Genomic DNA, 18,613 nt, shown 5'->3' with positions numbered 1-18,613 from the left:
CAAATTATATGATACAGACTAGGAAGATTATACTCTGGAAAGGGGAAGTCTCTGGGATTACTCTGAGAAGCTGCATAGAAAGAATGGATAGGATCAAAGGATGATGGAGAGCAATAGTGACAGCAAAAGTACAAAGAAGCAGAACAGTAACAGTGCTGGATCAGATGCTGTGTTGGGAGATCAGGGAGGTCACAACGGACAGACAGGGCAAGGCCAGACTGTGGAGAAACAGCAGTCAGACCAAGGAGCTGGGACAGGATGCAGCTGGCAACAGAGCAACGGAGGAGAGCAGAGCTGGATTTCACAGCAAATGTCTATTGAGCACTAATAATGTTGTAGGCACTATCATATGTTATGGGGTACAGAGATGGATAAAGACATGAACCTTGCTCTCATGACTTTGCATTTCAATCCTAGTTATCCTATGTGCTGTGACATGGACATCAAGGAACAAACTTTGTAATCACAGGATTCTGGATTCAGATCCCTGTGCTGCCATTGCTAGAAGAGTGACCTTTATCAAGTAACCATTATCATTATTACCATATTACCATTATTATTCACTAACCCTGTGACCTAGGGAAGGTTGCTTAATTTCTCTGGGCTTCAGTTTCATTATCAGTAAACTGCACAAGGTTGTTGTGAAGATTAAAGGAAATAATCGATCTAAAGTACCTACTATAATGCAACAGCTCAGTAAAGTTCCCTTTTCTTCCCTGTGTCTTTCCTTCACCCTCTTCTTTTCCCTTTTCCCAGGCCCATATCTGAGATCTCCCTTGTGGCAATGCTCAGCTCCCAAAGGAAGGCACTGAGGACATAGCAAGGGCACTTACTGTCATCAGGCCCATTTAATTCACCCACAAATGAACTTTGACCTAACCAATGCTTGATCACGTCCAATGTTCACCCACCCCAAATGTTCTTTACCCACTTCTTGCCGAATCGCATCAATTCACAAGTAAGAAATATTTCCAGTGTCTCAAAACCACAGGGTAAAAGGGAGAGATGCTAGGCACCCTTCCTGAGGGGCAGATAGATCCCACTGGCCTTGTGCACGTATGACAGGGGCACGCAAACCTGCAGCCACCAAGGTGGGGCAGGGACATGGGACAAGTGTCATAATTAACTTTTCCTGCCTATGATGAGAAATGCCAACATATAAACAGTATAGTAAAAACAGAAGGGACTCCATCTTCAGGCTAAGATTCCATTTTAAAAACCAGGGAGTTAGGAGGTAAGATTCCTAACACAATTTATGGTAATCAGCCAATAACCTACCCTATCTTAAGGCAGGGCAAGCAGTCCTAAAAGATATGTCCCCACTGCTTGAGGGTAACCACTATCCTAGAGAAGAACAAGATCAAGAAATTCCTTGTGTTAAGTTTATCTTACAGAGTATCTAGAGGACTATGGATGATGACATAATGACATAACGCCTCTTACTGGAGACAGACATGAGACCACAAGTCAAGCCTACACACACCCCTGGCCCTTTATGCCATTCTTGAAAGCCTTAAAAAACTATCCTAAGCCTTTAAGCATGCCTTCTCTCTAAGGTTGCCTGCACTCCCCTTTCTCTGGGTGTGTACTTTGCCTTAAATGAGGACTTCTTGCTGTTCAGCTTACTGTGTTTTATCTCTGTGCTCTTCCAAGCCTCTTGGGAGGTTGATTAAGAGACCCCTCTCCCCAGTGGTAAGTGTCTTTGTTATTTTTCTATTTCATTCAATTTTATGGACTTAAGCACAAGTCTTCACTCTCTCTGTTCTACCTCAGACAAGTAGGGAAGGGCTACTGCGATCTCTGATTTGGGCTTTCAAGTCCCTGTCACCTGAATGACATGTAAGATCATGCTCTTAAATAGCCTGCCCCAAAATCTCCTTTCTTTGCCTTTGGAAAGTTCTCAGAACATAATCTCACTCCATCCAGTGCTCTGTGGCTCCCCTAAATCCTGGGGTGGTAGGGGCTTAGATCCCACACCATGCAGATTCAAGCAGACACTGGACACCAGGTGACCCTGGCTTCAGGAGTTGACAAGGTATCTGTCCTATGCTGAGCAGGAGTTCAGTGAACTTCCCTTTCCTCCTTCTCTTCTTCCTTGTTCTCTACTTGCTCTCTTCTGCCTGCATGGCTGCCGACATTCACTACTAGTCTCGCTTTCATGAGTTCCTTACCTACACTTGTCCGACCTGTTCGAGAATTCTCTCTGTAAGAGTCAAGAACCCTCCCCTGTCCAGGTTGAGGTTTCACCTAATTTGCAGGGAGAGACCTTCCCAGACGCAGCTGCCCAACAACACAACTTCCAACAGTTCCTGGAATGTCTAAGAACCAGGCCCTCAACTTGTTAGAGTCACTCAGCTGCAAAGGAAAAATCAGGTTTTCACTAGTAAAGGTCAACTCATAAATACCTGATTAACCCAAGCTAACACACTTTGCTCCATGTCTTGTAAGAATTTACAACTGATCCAGAACAGAAGTCAAACTGAATACCCATGGCAAAGCTATAAACAATTATTAAGCGGGGTGGGGAAGTGGGGGCTGATAGCTGGCTATAAAAGCATACTCCAGATTAGGTGAGTCCAGACTCTCCAGCAGAAGCAGCTTTTTCTGGGAACAACCTCTGCACAAGCCTGCAGTGTAAAAGTTCCCTTGCCTTGAGAGACCAGAGCCAGCCCTCCCTTCAAGACCATAGGACACGCAGAGATGCAAACCATATTAATTCCAACACTCTTGCTTAATCCAGGGGAGTTCCTTTTGTGAGGAATACCAATAATTCTACCCTTATACATTAGGAAGACATGGTCAAATCAAACCTGTGAAGCCACTGGCTTCACATTTAACCCCCAAACGAACCCTAACTTACCCAAACAGCATTCAACTGTTTATTTATCAGTTCTGAATCCTTCTTCCCACCTATATCAGGCCATATCTTAAAACAAAGGTATCCTTGTAGTTACAAAATTGGCTCCAGTCACTCAATGACTCTACAATAATAGTATTCAAAGTTTATAAAACACTTTACATACATTATTTTATTTAATCCTCATAAAATTAAACAAGGTAGGTATCATTTAACATGGAAACAGACTCCCAGAAAGCTCAGTTACTAGTACTTGTGTCCTTAGACAAAACTGAGTAGTGGAACTGAGCTTAAGCACAGTCCTCCCTAGGCCCAGAATGCATTCCTCACCCCTTCTCCTAAGAACATCTCATAATCTATTCTTGGTACTCGAAAAACCAAAAGGGTGTCATGTAGCTATCTAGATCATTCTGTTTGATTAAGCTATTTCAAATTTCCCACTTTATCAGAACAGAACAAACAAAACAAAAACCACTGTGTTTCATCTATTGTGGAATTAATTTTGATTATGAATATTTTATTACCATTTCTGTTAAAGGGAAAAGTATTTTTATAATTTATGTTCTAATTTTCCCTTTATTCCCAAAGGAACAAACTTTAAATATTAAACACTAAACATATAAGCTATACATATAGAAAAGGCCTGAAAATACTTTTATAATGTTTTCAAGTCATTGAGAAAGATAATCCAACTTAATAAAGATGTCTTTACAGGCTTGCCTTCTTCAGGAAAGCCTTTAGCTTCTGAAGTGATGTATACCAGTACGTACAAGTTCCAGAAAGTATAACCCTGAAATGCAAGGTTAATAACTTGGTATGCTCTTTGCAAAAGTAACTGGTATATCCAACAGGTATATACCAGCAACCAAGGCTAGGCTGAAGGTTTTGTTACACAACCCTACTCCAGGCAGCCTCGATCTAACTCTATTAATTACAAGATTACAAGAAAGAAACAAACTCTACAGCCAGATGCCAAGGAAAATGACCTATGGAAAGAGATACTGCTCCCAAGAACCCAAAAGGCATCTTGTCTAGAAGTCTCTATTGCCTCAGTATAACGCAGCACACTCTGGACAAATCAAGAAGACCCAGGCCTGGCTTTATTTAGGGAGCCAAGTGTCTGCCCAAAACCCTTCCCTTTACCAGTCCGTCATGACGCCTGAAATTCTAATACTACAACTTCATTTGGTTCTTTAACAAACACATCCTGAGTCGCACACCTTGCAGGAGTGGGAGTAGTCAAAGAAGGGAGATAGATCCATGTTTCACTGATTATCAACCAGATTAGACAGAGGGGCAGAGTGCTCTGGAAAGGCAAGTCAAAAATATAATTCTGGCTGTAGGAATTGGAGAAGACTTTCTGGAGGTAGGAAATTAGCTCAGGTTAGGAGGATAAGAGGATATGAAATCAATTGTTCTATCTTAGGAAGGTAACTAGAGGCTTTGGGAGAGACCCGGATTTCAGTTCTGGTTCACTTGCTTACAGGCTGTAATGACAATCAGGCAAACTGTTGTGCTTTTATGAGTATTTCCTCATCTGTAAAATGGACATTCTAAAAAGATATGGGCTTATCTCAAAAGACGGCTACGTGAAACACTAGCCCAGACCTGGCACATGGTGGAACTTAATAAATATCCTTTCCCTCTCTTTTTCTGGCTAGAACAGGAACATACATCAGGGAAAGACATCCCAAGACAATGTCAATTGCTTGCCAACTAGCAGAGCAAAGGCCTTCAGGGACTAATAGAACAAGAATTGCCCTGAAAGGACACCTCAGGAGTCTGGAGAGTGGCAAATTTAGGTATATCCAAATGCAGGTCTCATCCTACATCTCTCTCCACTGTATAATGTGTGACAGCCCATTCTGGACAAATACCACATCATCATGCCTTTAGTTAGATGAGGAAATGCAAACCCACTCTTCAGTTCACTGGTAAAGACAGGCCTGTGCCGACTTCTGGTTCTCCAGGGGACTGGAGCAGGACCTAGTGCAAGGGAAGTATTGAGTCCAGCAGTCAACATTTTAATTAGCCCAACCTTAAAAGTCTATGACCACAGGAGATTGAAAGGAACCCCCAGGGAAAGCCTCTGCCCTTCACACAGTTCAGCCAATTAGATCTGCTCAAGTGCCCTAATTTTCATCACTAAATTCTTGTGGGAATCAGGCCTCACCAAGCTCTGACTTCTGGCTGAGAGTACAGGCATATGCTTAGCTCAGGAACAGCAGCTGGGTGGGACTAGAGTGAGGCAGCATCAAACGTACCCTGAGGCCCTGACACCCTTTTGTATTAGTAAACTAAGAATTGCCCTCTTGCCAGGTTCCATCCCAACCCCAGTGTCCTACAGTGACCCATTCTCCCAGTGAGTCCCATTCTACATCCTAAAGTAATCCACACTGAAAAGCTGGCAAAAGGTTCTCAGTTCAGGGGTAACCTCAGTCCAGCAATGCTTGCAATTTAAAGGGGGATTTTCCAAAAGGGAAATGATTTCAAGACTCAAAAGAACAGAACTATATGGTAAACCAGGAAGCAAATGTGGAAATTGAGGCACAAAGGGATAGAGTCTTGTTCAAGTTAATAACAAGATACTACACTCAAAAGCCAATGAATTTTACATTTCTGAGAGGCTCAGGCCCTCTACCTTGCAACTGTACAAGGTGTAGCCACACTTTTTTGTGTTGTCATTAAGAGGGAAAGAAAAAGTTTATAAGGAAAAGTGAGAACCTAGGAGACATAGGTTAATAAAGAGAGAGATGAGCCAGGCAATTGTATAGATGATAATTCAGAGGAAACTAATATTAAACAACTATTCACACCTATATAAGACTAAATACTTGTCACATTACTTCATAAGATACATATTCATCAACCCTTGTGAGGTTAAGTTCTGTTATCCTTCAAATATTTAATATGAGGAATACCTTTCATGAGATCCAAAAAGATCCAAAGTATCACAACCCAAATTAATTATATCTACCTAATTCCTAGTATAGTATTCTTTTTTATTAAACTAGATATTCCATAAAGAAAGCTGTGAAGACGCAAGAGAACCAAGCTAGGATGAGGAAAGAAAAAGAAAAAAATGGTTCAAGGGAAGTAAGTGGAAAGAAAATAACTTTAAGACAGAAGCTAAAAAAGAGCAAGCAGCTATTTTATTAATCATAAAATTTCCTTGCATTCCTCCTCTACTCTCTCAGGGTGTGTGTGACACAATAGCCATTTGCAGGCCTCTTCCCATGACAATGAGCTGATAAAACCACAGAGCTACTACCTGACAATAGGTGAGCGACCTACTCCCCACTCTCAACAGGACTCAGGAAAGTGTGTACTAAACCAAGGAGACAGCCATAAGAGGATTCAAGGCACCTAGCTTGACCAGCAGCTGCACCCTTGTACCCCTGCCTCAAGCCAGGGCTTACTCTAGTCTAGCCAGAGGGTCCCCCAAAACATAGCTTAAACTCAACTATCACTCTGCCCCTACACCTTAAGCCAGCTGAAGGTTCTTAGAAGACCATGGGGGAAAGGGTAATAATCATCTTCTCTCAGGCCAGGAACAGATGACAGGGTCTGATCACTTAATGCCCCTTCAGCAACTTCATTTTCCACCAGAAAATTACAGATGTGAACTATGGAAAATGTGGCATGTTCCCAGACCAGAAAGCGCCAGCAGCAGGTAAGTAATCTAAGACAGCCTAAAGTGAAAGAAGACCTCCCTTGACAAACTGTGAGTCTGCTCTTATTTGGCCAAAATACTATATATACTGGTGCCAGCCCAAGCCATAATCTTGGAATAATACCCTCACACAGCACTTGGCAGTTTTCTAAAGTATCTTATCTTCCATTGCCCCCACAAGGTAGAGATCAGTATTTCCTTTTTTGCAAATTTGGAAACTAAGGCTCAGAAAGAAAAAGCAACCTGCTCAAGATCTTACAAATAGAAAATAGCAAAGCTTGGAGTTGAACCCAGATTTTTCTATCTCTAAGACTCTCTGAGTTTCCTACAGTGAAGGCCCAGCTTTGTTAGGAAGCTTAATGGCTAAAAAACAAGAGACTTGGATTCTCGGCTTGGAATTCACCAAAGAGTTACTGTATGACCTTCAGGCAAATCATTTCACTTCTTTGTGCACCAGGAAATTTATCTGTAAAATGGAGTGATGTGAAAAAAGCATAGAGAAAAAAGAATTTTTTGGTTCCCAGAGTACCATGACATGTAGCCCCTTTCCCAGCACTTCAAACAAAGTCAACTACCCCTCCATGCATCGCCCCCTACCACTGACTCTCCTCCTGACTGCCATACACTTCCTGTTAATGGCTCTACCAGGCTCCTCATTATCTACACTCCAAACATGGGTATACTTTTGACTCGTCTCTTCCCTTCCATCCCTGTCAACTCTAAAGCCCTACTGATACTACCTCCACAATGCAGATACTGATCACTGCTCACAAAAAATTGCAAAACCTAGGCTCCCTGCCTCTGACCTCACCCTCACCAATGTGTTGTGGCACACTCTGTAAGATTAATTTTCCTAAAGCAAAACTCAGGTCATATCTCTCCCCTGCTCAAAACCTGCAAGGAATACTTATTGTCTACAATGTCTAAACTTTTTAGCCTGACACTGAGGCCCTGCATAATCTTTCCTCAATTTACCTTTTTTTGCCTTATTTTATAGTACTCTCCTTCATACATGTCACTCTCCAGCCAATCTTGACTAATGTCCCATAAAGACTTCACTTTTTCCCATTCCATTCCTTTACCCATGACATTTCCTCCAGCTAGAATGTCTCCCACAACCTACCTTTTATTTCTGCCTTCAGTACTTAAAGACCCACTAAGCTTCTACCCCCTTCACAGAGCTTCCCTGATCTCTCCAAGCAAAGGTGATCCCATTTTGCAATAAAAGCATCAGTATCATTTATAGGTCACTGAACCTAGATAGCCTCGCACATTAAGTTATCAAATGGGAGGCCTGTTAACGAGCATTAAATAAGGACCCCTAGCCCGGTCCTGGTATACAGTAGGTGCTTAATAAATAGGAGCTCTTATTATGATAAAGAAAAATGTAGTTGTACATCTAAACTCCCCTATTATATACATTCCTTCTACTGGGCAGGGATTGTCAAAACACACAACATACATGTTAAATGTTGACTGAAGAGGTAAGGAACACTACATAGACAGAGACCCTCACCAAAGCTTATATCCAGAAGAGCTCAACTATAACACTATTTTTCGAAGATACAAATTAAACACATACCACTCTGTAGCTACACACTTCACCAGTGTGAAATTCCTATTCCAAATTTATAAGTGGAATTTACCCTCTTGTTTCCTCACCTGCTCCCCAAAATCCTAATCCCAGTTTCTTCCAGGAGACTTAGGTAACAGAACAAACTAAACAAACTAATGCCACTAACAAGCTGATAAACTGCATACTTTTTAATCCATATGCACATCTCTACCTAATTCTCATAGCTGCTTCTTTCCCTGCCCACAAGTCATTAAACAAAAATAGAAATAGCATTGACCTTTGGGTCAGATAAACCTAAATTCAAATCCTGGCTTAGTCACCTTGGGAAAGCTACTTAAATACTCAAAGTTACAGTTTCCATCTATAAAATGAGAAAAATATCCACCTGCAAGTGTTGTTGTACAGATATAAAGGACCTAGGCCAGTGCCTAGAACAGAACAGGAGCTCAATAAACAGTGGCTATCATCATCATCATTCTTATTCTTGAAGTTATTTGAGTTGTCTTTATTACACAGATAGGAAGTGTGAGCTCTAGTGAACTTTGCTTTTGTCAGCAGAAGTTTCTTAAAACAAGATCTCCACAAGTTTGGCTATGCAGCAACATATGCACAAAGAGACACATACTTTCTAACCTGTATATGCACATATTACACCTGAAGAGCACCCCTCTCCCCTGGCCACTATACTTCAGATGCTGGCTCTAGGAACTTGGCAAACATGGACACATCTGTTTTAACATACACTGTAGTGATGAGAGCTCTAAGAGCTTCCTGAGAGGCCTGAGATAACCCAGAGAGGCCAGACAGACAGGAGCACAGCTACTGAGTCACACTAGAGGCAATTAGAGGAAGATGAGATTTGGAAGCCTGCCTGCCTGCCAGTGAGATTTCTGGTCATTACCTAGGCCAGAACTCAACACAAGGTAGCCAGGAGCTCTCTATATATGATAATAGAGGAAAAGGACAGATTCGTCCAAGCCAGGCCATGCTGACAGTAAAGGTAACTCTCTTATATCTTTGCCTCCTTCACCCAATCTCCTGAGAGGCCCCTCCCCAGTGCCTTGGAGGAAAGCTGGTGTCATGTCTGCTCAAGCTGGAGTTCTCTGAGTCCCAAGGAGTTCTTGGAATTAGAGGTAAAATTTAAAAAACCAGTGATCTTGCAAATGACGTAATCAAAAGCAAAAGAGAAGCAACATAAAGTGTGTTCTGCAGACCAGGAATCAGAGGTAACATTTAAAAAGCCAGTAATCTTCACTGGACTATCCTACCTTCCTGCTGCACATAAGCCCAGCATGAAAGAAGGCTACCTCCACCATCCGACAAGCCAGGCTGCCTCAAGTTCGACCTGATGTAAACCCATGTGGGCCATGGAAACAAAGACAAGGAGCAGCAGGACCCAAGGAAGCCTTGCCCATAGGTCTCCTGTTGGCCCTCTGTGAGCACAGCCTTGCCCCACTCCCACTGCAGAGATCTGCTCAGGGGAATCATTGCTGTGGCAAACAAAAACTGTCAGCCAGAGTCCAGGGTCAAACCACCCCCAGTGTGACTGATTACTGTCACCAAGCACACCTTCTGTAGATGTTCAATAAACAGGGACGAAGTACTAGCCAGCAGAATAATAGTGCCCAAAGAACTCCTCAGAAAACCCACTATGTGAATTCTACCCTAAATCTCAGGGCACTCTTGTCTAAACTTTTTATAGGAACTGATGTTCATTCAATTTACTTGGCACTCTCCCTCCATGCCTACTCAATACAAGGATAGCACATTGTCATTTATTCATTTATTCAACAAATATCTGCTTGGCACATACTCTCTGACCAGCACTGTGATAGATACTAAGGACAAGGTACTATGGTCAACAAAACAAACACAGCTCTTACACTCAAGAGAGAAGAAAATATGCAAAACAAAAACATAACAAAAAAAAAAGACTTTAATTAAAGTCTATACACTTTCGTATACATTAATTCTCTTTTAACCCCATTTTTCAAGTGAGAAAACTGTAGTTTGAGTCATACTGTCAGTAAGACCTCCAGCCAATGCCCAGAACTCTTGATTCTACATCAGGCTGTCTCTTGCTCTAAAAGGCATAAGCAGGGTGTCAAGTGTACAAAGAGTACTGCAGATAGCAAGTGCTACCAGAGTTTGATTAGAGAGGAAGTTCATGGCTAGCATTAAAGTCAGAGAAAACTTCACAGAGGACTGAGAGATTGGGTAGGAAAAAAGGAGGAGAGAGGAGGACATTCTGGGAGCAAATGACATAAGCAAAGGCAAAAGAGAAGCAACATAAGGTGTGTTCTGCAGACCAGGACAAAGAAAAAAGCTTGGCTGGGCCAACATTTTGAGAGAAGAACTGAGGAAAATTAAGTGGGCAAAGTGGTCTGGGGTCATAACTCTAGGTCAGGAAGGAAACTACCTCCCACAGAAATTAGAGCCTGCATATTCTCTATTCCAAGCTCCCCAGCAAAAAACAAAAATACAGGTTTTTCTTTGCATGGCCTCTTACATTAAATAAATCTGCTCCACTCTGATAAACATGACAGGGACATAACCATTTCTATTCAAGTCCCGCCTGCCTAGCAAGTTATACCAACACAGGCAAAGCCTTGTCAAATTCTCAGTGCCCAGAAAGCTTCCCCTTAGTACTTTCCAGTGGCCATGAGTAACCCCACAAGGCTTCAGATACATTTACCCTGCCAGCAGAAGCCCCATAATACAACCAGCTAAGCCAAATACTGGTGAGACTTGCAGTACAACACTCTGACCCACCTCCCTCGGGAAGCGTACATCATAATTCCCAACAAACAAAGATCTCTCCTTGCTCTATAAACTGAGATTGCCAAAGGAGTGTTACAGAATACAGATATTGGTCACCATATGCCACAGATGTTACTAGGCTTCCTGTTCTTTGCCTCATATAAAAGCTCTCTAGTTGCACGGGAAACTCCTCAGAAGCAGCACTTGACACTGACTTTGTATATCCCCAATCCACCCAGCCCAATTTCTGTGAACACAATACAGTATTATAAACTGCTTTCTAACTCTTCTCTTTACAGACCTCAGACCACCTAACAACCCAAACTGGCTGCAGTAGGGTAGAGAGGTGCCACAATATAGCTGGAACAGAATGTGAATGAGAATTGGGTTCTAGCCCTGGCTAAGACCATGGGCAAGTTTGTTCCTCTCAAGTGTAAAAAGAGGAGTCTGGGGGAGATGGTCCTTAAAAGACCTTTCAGCTTTGACATACTACAACGTTAAGTCTTAGCATCTAACACCATGGCTTAAAAAGTCAGAGTGCATTTTTCATCAGCCAGTGTGTAAGTCCCAATTCAACGCCACTTACAAGTCTAGCTCCTAGAAGCCAAGTTAGGAAAGTAAAAGTTCCAAGGTCAGTGGCTCTAACAGTGGGCTCCAGAACTGAAGGTACCAAACAAAGAAATGGGAGGCAGGACTAGATCCCAGGATAAAAAGATGGTTTAGGATGGGTCCTAAGATAGGGGAGGAGTATAGAGGGAGGGGCCAAGTCAACTCTACATGTTAAAACAATGAAGTCTTGAATGAACCAAGAGAACGCAATACCAAAGGGAGTATAGAAAGACTCCATAAGACTCTAGGAGGCGAGCAAAGGACATCAAAGAAAAGCTAAGAGGACAGAGCACCTAGATTCCATTATTCCCCAGATCATGGCCCTAGGCTGACATCCTAAGCATCCTCTAAGATGGCTCCCAGTGATTCTTGCCCTCCTGGTATTCATGCCCTTGTATAATCCCTTCACCTTGAGAGCAGGCGAGAATGATATACTTCCTTCTAACAAACATAATATGGTATAAGTTGTGGCATATCAATTGGAAGATTAGGCAATAAAAAGACCGTAGCTTCCACCTTGGGCACTCCCTCACTCTCTCACTTGTCCTGGGGGTAGCTAACCGTCATGTCAGGAGGCAGCCAAGCAGAGAGGCCCATGAGGCAAGAGGGAGCAAGGTCTGCCACCACCACACAGATCAGCTTGAAAGCAAATAGCTTCCCCCCTAACTGCGCCTTCAGCCCCAGCCCAACAACTTGACTGCAACCTCCTGAGAGCCAGAGGCACCCAACTAAGTGGCACCCAGATTCCTAACACACAGAAATTGTGAGATAATAAATGTTTACTATTTTAAGTCTCTAAATTCTGGAATAATTTTTTATGCACCAACAACACTTGTGGGGACCCAGCCCATCTAGTCAGCTATTTAAAGCCTGCAGGTGGGGATAAAGAAGCGGTTACACCCAGTAAAAGGAAGGGGGTACAGGCCGGAAGTAAGGTCAAATACTAGACCCCAGACTTTATCTACAGCTTCCCTATGGCCTACAGTAAGCCTTGAATAAAAGATCCAGGGTCTACATATGTTTGGTGGGTACCCCTTAAATAAAACAATGAAATAATAGCAGGTTCAGAAAAGCAACTACACTTAGAGAGGTACTTCCACAAGTAAACACTCAGATTCCAACTGAGGCTTTTCAGGCCTACAAAAGCAAGGCCCCAACTAACCCTAATTGCGCAATACTTAGAGTTTATAAAGCCTTTCACCACATAGTTATCTCATTTGATCCTCACTACACATCTATTCATTAAGGTTATTCCCTTTCTAGAAATGAAAAAAACTAAGGCTGAGAGAGATGAGGTGACTTATACCTCACTAGGTCCACACCTAGCACAGAAAGGAACTGGAATTCTGAAGTTCCCCGAAATCTAGAAATCTGTATCTGATGACTACGGCCAACTCAGACCCTTCTGCAAACCAAAAGCCAGTCACCTCACTTTACATCTAGGCTTCTATCCAGTCCCACCCACTCATTTCCAACTCTCTCCTCCCCACCATACATAGGTCCTTTAGGGAATTAAGCAGTTTCCAAGCTACTCTTAACTGCATTCTCTTTGTAAGGGCTGCAATGGTAAGAATCTGGTTTCTTTAAAATCTTAGACAAACTTATTCCAAGCAAAGTGAAGCTGTTGTACCCAAACGGATTTGGATGATTTGGTTTTTCAACAAAGATTAAGAATTTCTAAAACAATGAACTTTCTAAATAAATGAAGCTTATTTCTTCAGCTTGACCTGACCCTTTCCAAGGAAAAAATTTCAGCTTCTAACTAAGTGCCTAGTAAACTACAGTAGAATCAGAACCAGGCAAAAAGTCCCCTTCAATTCTAGAAACATTATAATTATAAAGTATATTACCTGCTAAGTCTGTGCTAGGGGCTTGCTGTCTTAACCCCTGAGGAGTTTATGGTATATCAAGGAAGGCACACACGTAACCCCAACAGCATAGCATGGTTGGTAAGATTATAAACTGTTCCACCCTCCAGAGCAGCTCTTTGGGATAGGTGACTAAACTAGTCAAACACCTTTGTTAACATAGCTGTTGCCAGACCATTGAGGCTACAGGCTCTGAGTGCCAGATCAGTGACTGACACACCAACAGGTAATGTATTCTGACAAAAGCAGCAAGAATTTGGTACACAGATCCCAGAGTTACAGTTCTGATCCTGACATTTTTTTCAGCTATGTAACCAAAAACATAAATTTCTCAGCTACAAATTTTTCATCTTTAAGATGAGTATAAAAATAAAAACAGCCCTACCTACTTCCAAAGTTGAGGATAAAATAAAATGATAGATTGAAAAGGGATAAATAGATCTGAGCTTGGATGAGAATATAAAGTGCCCTGGGGTAAGCAACACCTCTAACAGCTGAGGAAAAGCCCAGATTGTGCACCAAGACATAATGAGATGGTTTGAAAGGAAGAGAGAAAATATGATCCACTCAAACAGATCCTGATAGGAGATTTTCCAACAAACTTTAACAGAGATTTTCGGCTGGGCACAATAAAAACAGAGATAAATAAAGTATAACCCCTCCTATCTTCCTCCACAAAGAGCTTACACTTGTGAGATAGCAAACATACATACAATGTGCTATGTGTTACATTAGAAACATATACAAAGTGTCCTGGGTAATAAAGAAAGCTCTGTATTGTTATTATTTTATTTCTTAAACTATGTTGTAGGCCCCTGCTATTCAATGTATTATTTTTTACACTTTGTTGCATACCTTAAATATTTTGTAACATTTTTATCAGCAGTACCAAAAAACAAAAAACAAAAAACAAAAAAACAAGCTCTGTTGGAGGCCCAGTTCAGCATTTCTCTCTCCCTTAAAGTCTGACGGCAAAAGCTGCTGGGTTTCCTGGAGAATCATATCCCACAAAGGGAAGGTACCACAGCATGCCTATGAAGTCACTCAGCAATGTATCTCAAGGCTACTCTGCTGGAAATGAGGGGCCCCTTGGTGCTCAAACCCACGTCCTGTGGAGACCTAGGAAACCACTCCACTCTGCAAGACTTCATCCTTCCCTTGCCAGCGGGCAGGAGTTCTTAACATGAAGATCCCACAATCCTTAGGGACCCAGAGGTAGGACTCGGCGTGGGAGTTGTGAATTGGATGGGAAAGAAATTATATGTTTATTTTCGATATTCTCTTACTGAAAAAGTTAGCATTTCCTTCAATTATATATTGTGGACAACCAACCACAATATTATTAGCAGTACCTAAGATTTTGTCACCAGAAGAAATTACATTTTTGCATCATGTTACATTATTGCAGATATCTCAAAATATTATTTACACTCACCATTACTTCAAAATTATGAGTTAGACCTGCTACTAGATCACATGGAATGCAGTCTTCCTGTCTACGGGCCCTCGTGTGAGGTAGCTGGCCAACTATGAAGCAACTGTGCCCGGTTATTGTTCAGCCACCAAACAGCAGGACCCCATGTGCACACACTGGTGACCCAGACATTCATAATGTCCCCTTGCCTCCAACCTCCCCCAAGTCAGACCACTTCCTCCTGTCTCTTCTGCCTCCACCCCAACCCCTACTTCCAGGAAGCCCTCCCCAGCCGTCAAGGCCTAGCCCAGCGCCAACAAAGACCTCTCTTAATTCTTAGCCTTCACTATCTACGTTAGCTAGGTTTTGTGCTTCGTTAAGCCTGTATCTTATGTTGTATTCAATATTCTCTAAATACATATCCTCACCCCCACCCGAAGACTCAGACTTCTTTGGTAGCCCTAAATTCCTTCTACAGAGCAAAGCAAACAGTAAACATTCATTATGGACTTGTGGATTAAATAACTTAATGAAGTCAAGATTGAACTAACTGCTGTTTCTACCTCTTAACTTTTGAATTAGGCAATACCTTTTATCTCCCCAAATCTGAGAAAAATTATTGGGGAAACTGAAAAGCCTCCCCTAGCTCTCCCTGGCAGGGTTAGTCACTTGCTCCTCTGGGCTGACCACAGACTGTATGTGTATCTATATATACACCTCTCTCAACAGCATTTACCACAAAATTTTGATAGAGTGAATAAACTAGTGGCTCAGGCAGAGGTAGGGAGAAGAGTCAGACTGCCTGGGTTCAAATTCTGGCTCTACTTCCTGCTATCTGAATAACCTTGGGCAAGTTACTTAGTCTCTCTATGATTCCATTTCCTTACCTATAAAATGGGGTTAATACTTAGCACACAGGATGATTTTAAGAATTAAATGGAATGAAATGTTGGAATAGTGCCTGCCACATAGTAAACACTAAAAAATGTTAGCTGCTAATACGGTTGATGTGATTAATGTCTTACCAGGCACTGGATTCTGACTTTAGCTAGCTCTGTCCTACTCCCATTCTCCATCACAACATTCTAGTTATGTTTTCCTCCATGGCAGTTATGACCACAAGATAATATATTTATTTATGTATTTATTACCTCTCTCCCCACTAGACTGTGAACTCCATGAGGGCAGAGAACACGTCTGTTTTGTTCATTCTGAAATTCCCAACACCAAACATAGTGCATAAGCCCAGATCAGGCACTCAAATATTTGTTGAATAAATAGCGCATAAGCTGGCACTGTTTGATGTTTGCTGAATAAATTATCCTTACTAAGGGGACTGTCAAAGTTGAGGCATTAGTGCACAAGATGTCCTAGCTGCCCCCAAAATTAGTGTGAATTATTAGCCCCCTATATTAGACTCAGCCAAGCCCCACCCCACCTGCCCTTGGCCCCAGTCCAGTTCCAGAAGCTAACCTCAGCTAAAATTAACATAGCCACCAAGATGGCCAGGCCATTTATAGCCTAGCCTTGGAGACAGCAGCAACTAGCTGGGTGGGCAAGCAGGACTCTGGCCTCCCACTCCCATTAGGGGTTGATTGAGAAGTCAGCCTACAGTCCACAGATGCTTGGATGCCTCCAAGGCCCTGTTTGGGCTATACTGAGCCAAATCACAGTACCAAATCGGAGGCCCGCAATACCTCCAACACTGACAAGTAACAAGTCCAGACTCACTGGGACTCCTCATGTATATTGTGCAGAAAACATTTGGAGTTACTGGAAGCAATGAGCCCAGAGTCTACAGGAGGTTCCAAGCCAGTTTCAGAAATGCAGCCCCCAAAGTAGCACAGCCAGGCACAGACCTAACACAGCCAAGTGTGTAGACATCAAAGAGCCAGAAGGTGACAGGAATGGCCTCTCCAATGCCCAATGAGAGGGTCTCCTGCTATCTGAATAGCCTACATGCTATACTCACACAGGACAACCCAGGCCTCTCTTGGAACCCAGCCCTTTGAGTACCTAGAATCACGCACAGCCCGGTTAAGGAAGTTAAAAGGGGGTTTCCCAAAAAAGGGTCTAGCACCAAAGTGTCTACCAGCCTCTGGACCCATCCATGACTTCCCAGCCCCTAGCAGAGCACCTGTCTTCACTGCAGGGACAGGCCTTCAAGATGGGCCTATATATACAGCAAAAGAAAAAAAAATCCAATTCTCTGGCCTCTGCAGAAGACCCCTCCCTCCAGAGGAGAAAAAGCTCTTTTCTTGAATCTCAGCTACGGAGTCACCAGGGCCTGTCTATATTCCTTTAACAAGGCAGAGCCTCAGATGGGAGAAGTGTAACACTTAAGTGTCAGAAGTCCTTTCTATAAGACTGAGCACAGGACCCAGTTTTCTTCACTCATAAGAAAAAAGAGTAAGACCACCTGCCCTGCATTCTAATAGGGCTACTGTGAGACTTTTGCAGGAAAAATAGCTGTGTAATTGTACAATATAAACTGTAGAGAACATACAAATTAACTGGATATGTTGAATCCGATTTTTAAAAGTGGCAGCTTTAAGGGCAATTAAAACTCCTGTGTTCTGAGGATAAAGAGCGAATCGAAAACCCCAAGAGTTGCTGGTTGCATAGAAAGCTTCTCCCCATATCCTTCAGCAGAGCCCAGCCCATGGAGTAAACTCTTTGGAAAAAATATGAGTCCCTGTCTGAGTCGGAGACAAAGTTCTACACAGGCCCAAGGGGACAACCTACCAGAACAATAGTGCTGGGGTTCCCAGTTTCCCACAGACCATAACCATTTCCAGCACGTAGGGTGTCTCTCTGGGATTCCGTATTATTAAAACAACAGAAACTAATTTTTAAACTGAGAGGAATCAAAGACCAAAAGAGAGTTCTAAGTGTAATAATCAGCATATCCAAGCCTCTGAAATACATTGTGTAGAGGGCTGTCTCCATAAGTTCAAGTCATGGGTGGTTCTAAAGGAACCACACATACATACACACCTTCATATAAGCTAGCTCATGCCTAAAATTCAAAACTTCACCCCTTTAGCTTGTGTCTTCCTTCCCCCCAACCACCAAAAATACTCATTTTATATCAGGAACTCGTATTTTAGGGTAAGAAAAGGACATATTATCAATTATAACAGAGACATCACTGGGACAGCAGAAATGCTCCATAGGTCTGCTTCACAGTTTGACCTACATCTGTCTACTAGTCCTTCCCTTCACAGCCCAGTGAGAACCAAGCTTTGAGCCACGTTTCAGGGGCCAAGGAGACACTGTGTGGAGAAACAGGAATATGCAAGAAGGAACTATCTCCAAAGTAACAGCCTACATGCTATACTCACACAGGACAACCCAGGCCTCTCTTGGAACCCAGCCCTTTGAGTACCTAGAATCACGCACAGCCCGGTTAAGGAAGTTAAAAGGGGGTTTCCCAAAAAAGGGTCTAGCACCAAAGTGTCTACCAGCCTCTGGACCCATCCATGACTTCCCAGCCCCTATGACCTGCTTCCCTTTCCTCCTTGTATCAACAGGTATCCACTGAGCAGTCCCTTAACTTGAGCTTGCCTCAGAAAGAGCCCACTCTGCAGCCCACTGCTTTGGGCAGATCACAGTGAGAGGATGAGAGAAATGCGAGAAGAAAACAGAATAACCTTCTAAGCTTTGTGTAAAACAACTGAATTTGAAATGTTCTCTTCTTTTACAACAGTACACCAGGGCTCCTGCTGTCTAACAGGGATCCATGAGTGCGTAGGAAAAACCAGGACAGATAAAAAATACCATAGAATTCCTATCTTTATCAGTCAGAAGAAACAGAGTAAGACAAAAGCGTTCCCAGAAGTCTTATCATAACTGT

The 18,613-nt window shown here is 42.6% G+C and overlaps 1 protein-coding gene across 4 annotated transcripts in view; it reads right to left on the bottom strand.

Moving 5' to 3' along the window:
• The window catches only part of STIM1 (stromal interaction molecule 1), a 189,102-nt gene that overhangs the window by 169,693 nt on the left and 796 nt on the right, over positions 1 to 18,613 (bottom strand). The window lies entirely within an intron of this gene.

Source organism: Manis pentadactyla, chromosome 9 (genome assembly GCF_030020395.1).
Source record: "Manis pentadactyla isolate mManPen7 chromosome 9, mManPen7.hap1, whole genome shotgun sequence".
Lineage (NCBI taxonomy): Eukaryota > Metazoa > Chordata > Mammalia > Pholidota > Manidae > Manis > Manis pentadactyla.
The sequence above is the reverse complement of the archived record's forward strand: the minus strand, read 5'-3'. Positions and strand labels throughout refer to the sequence as shown.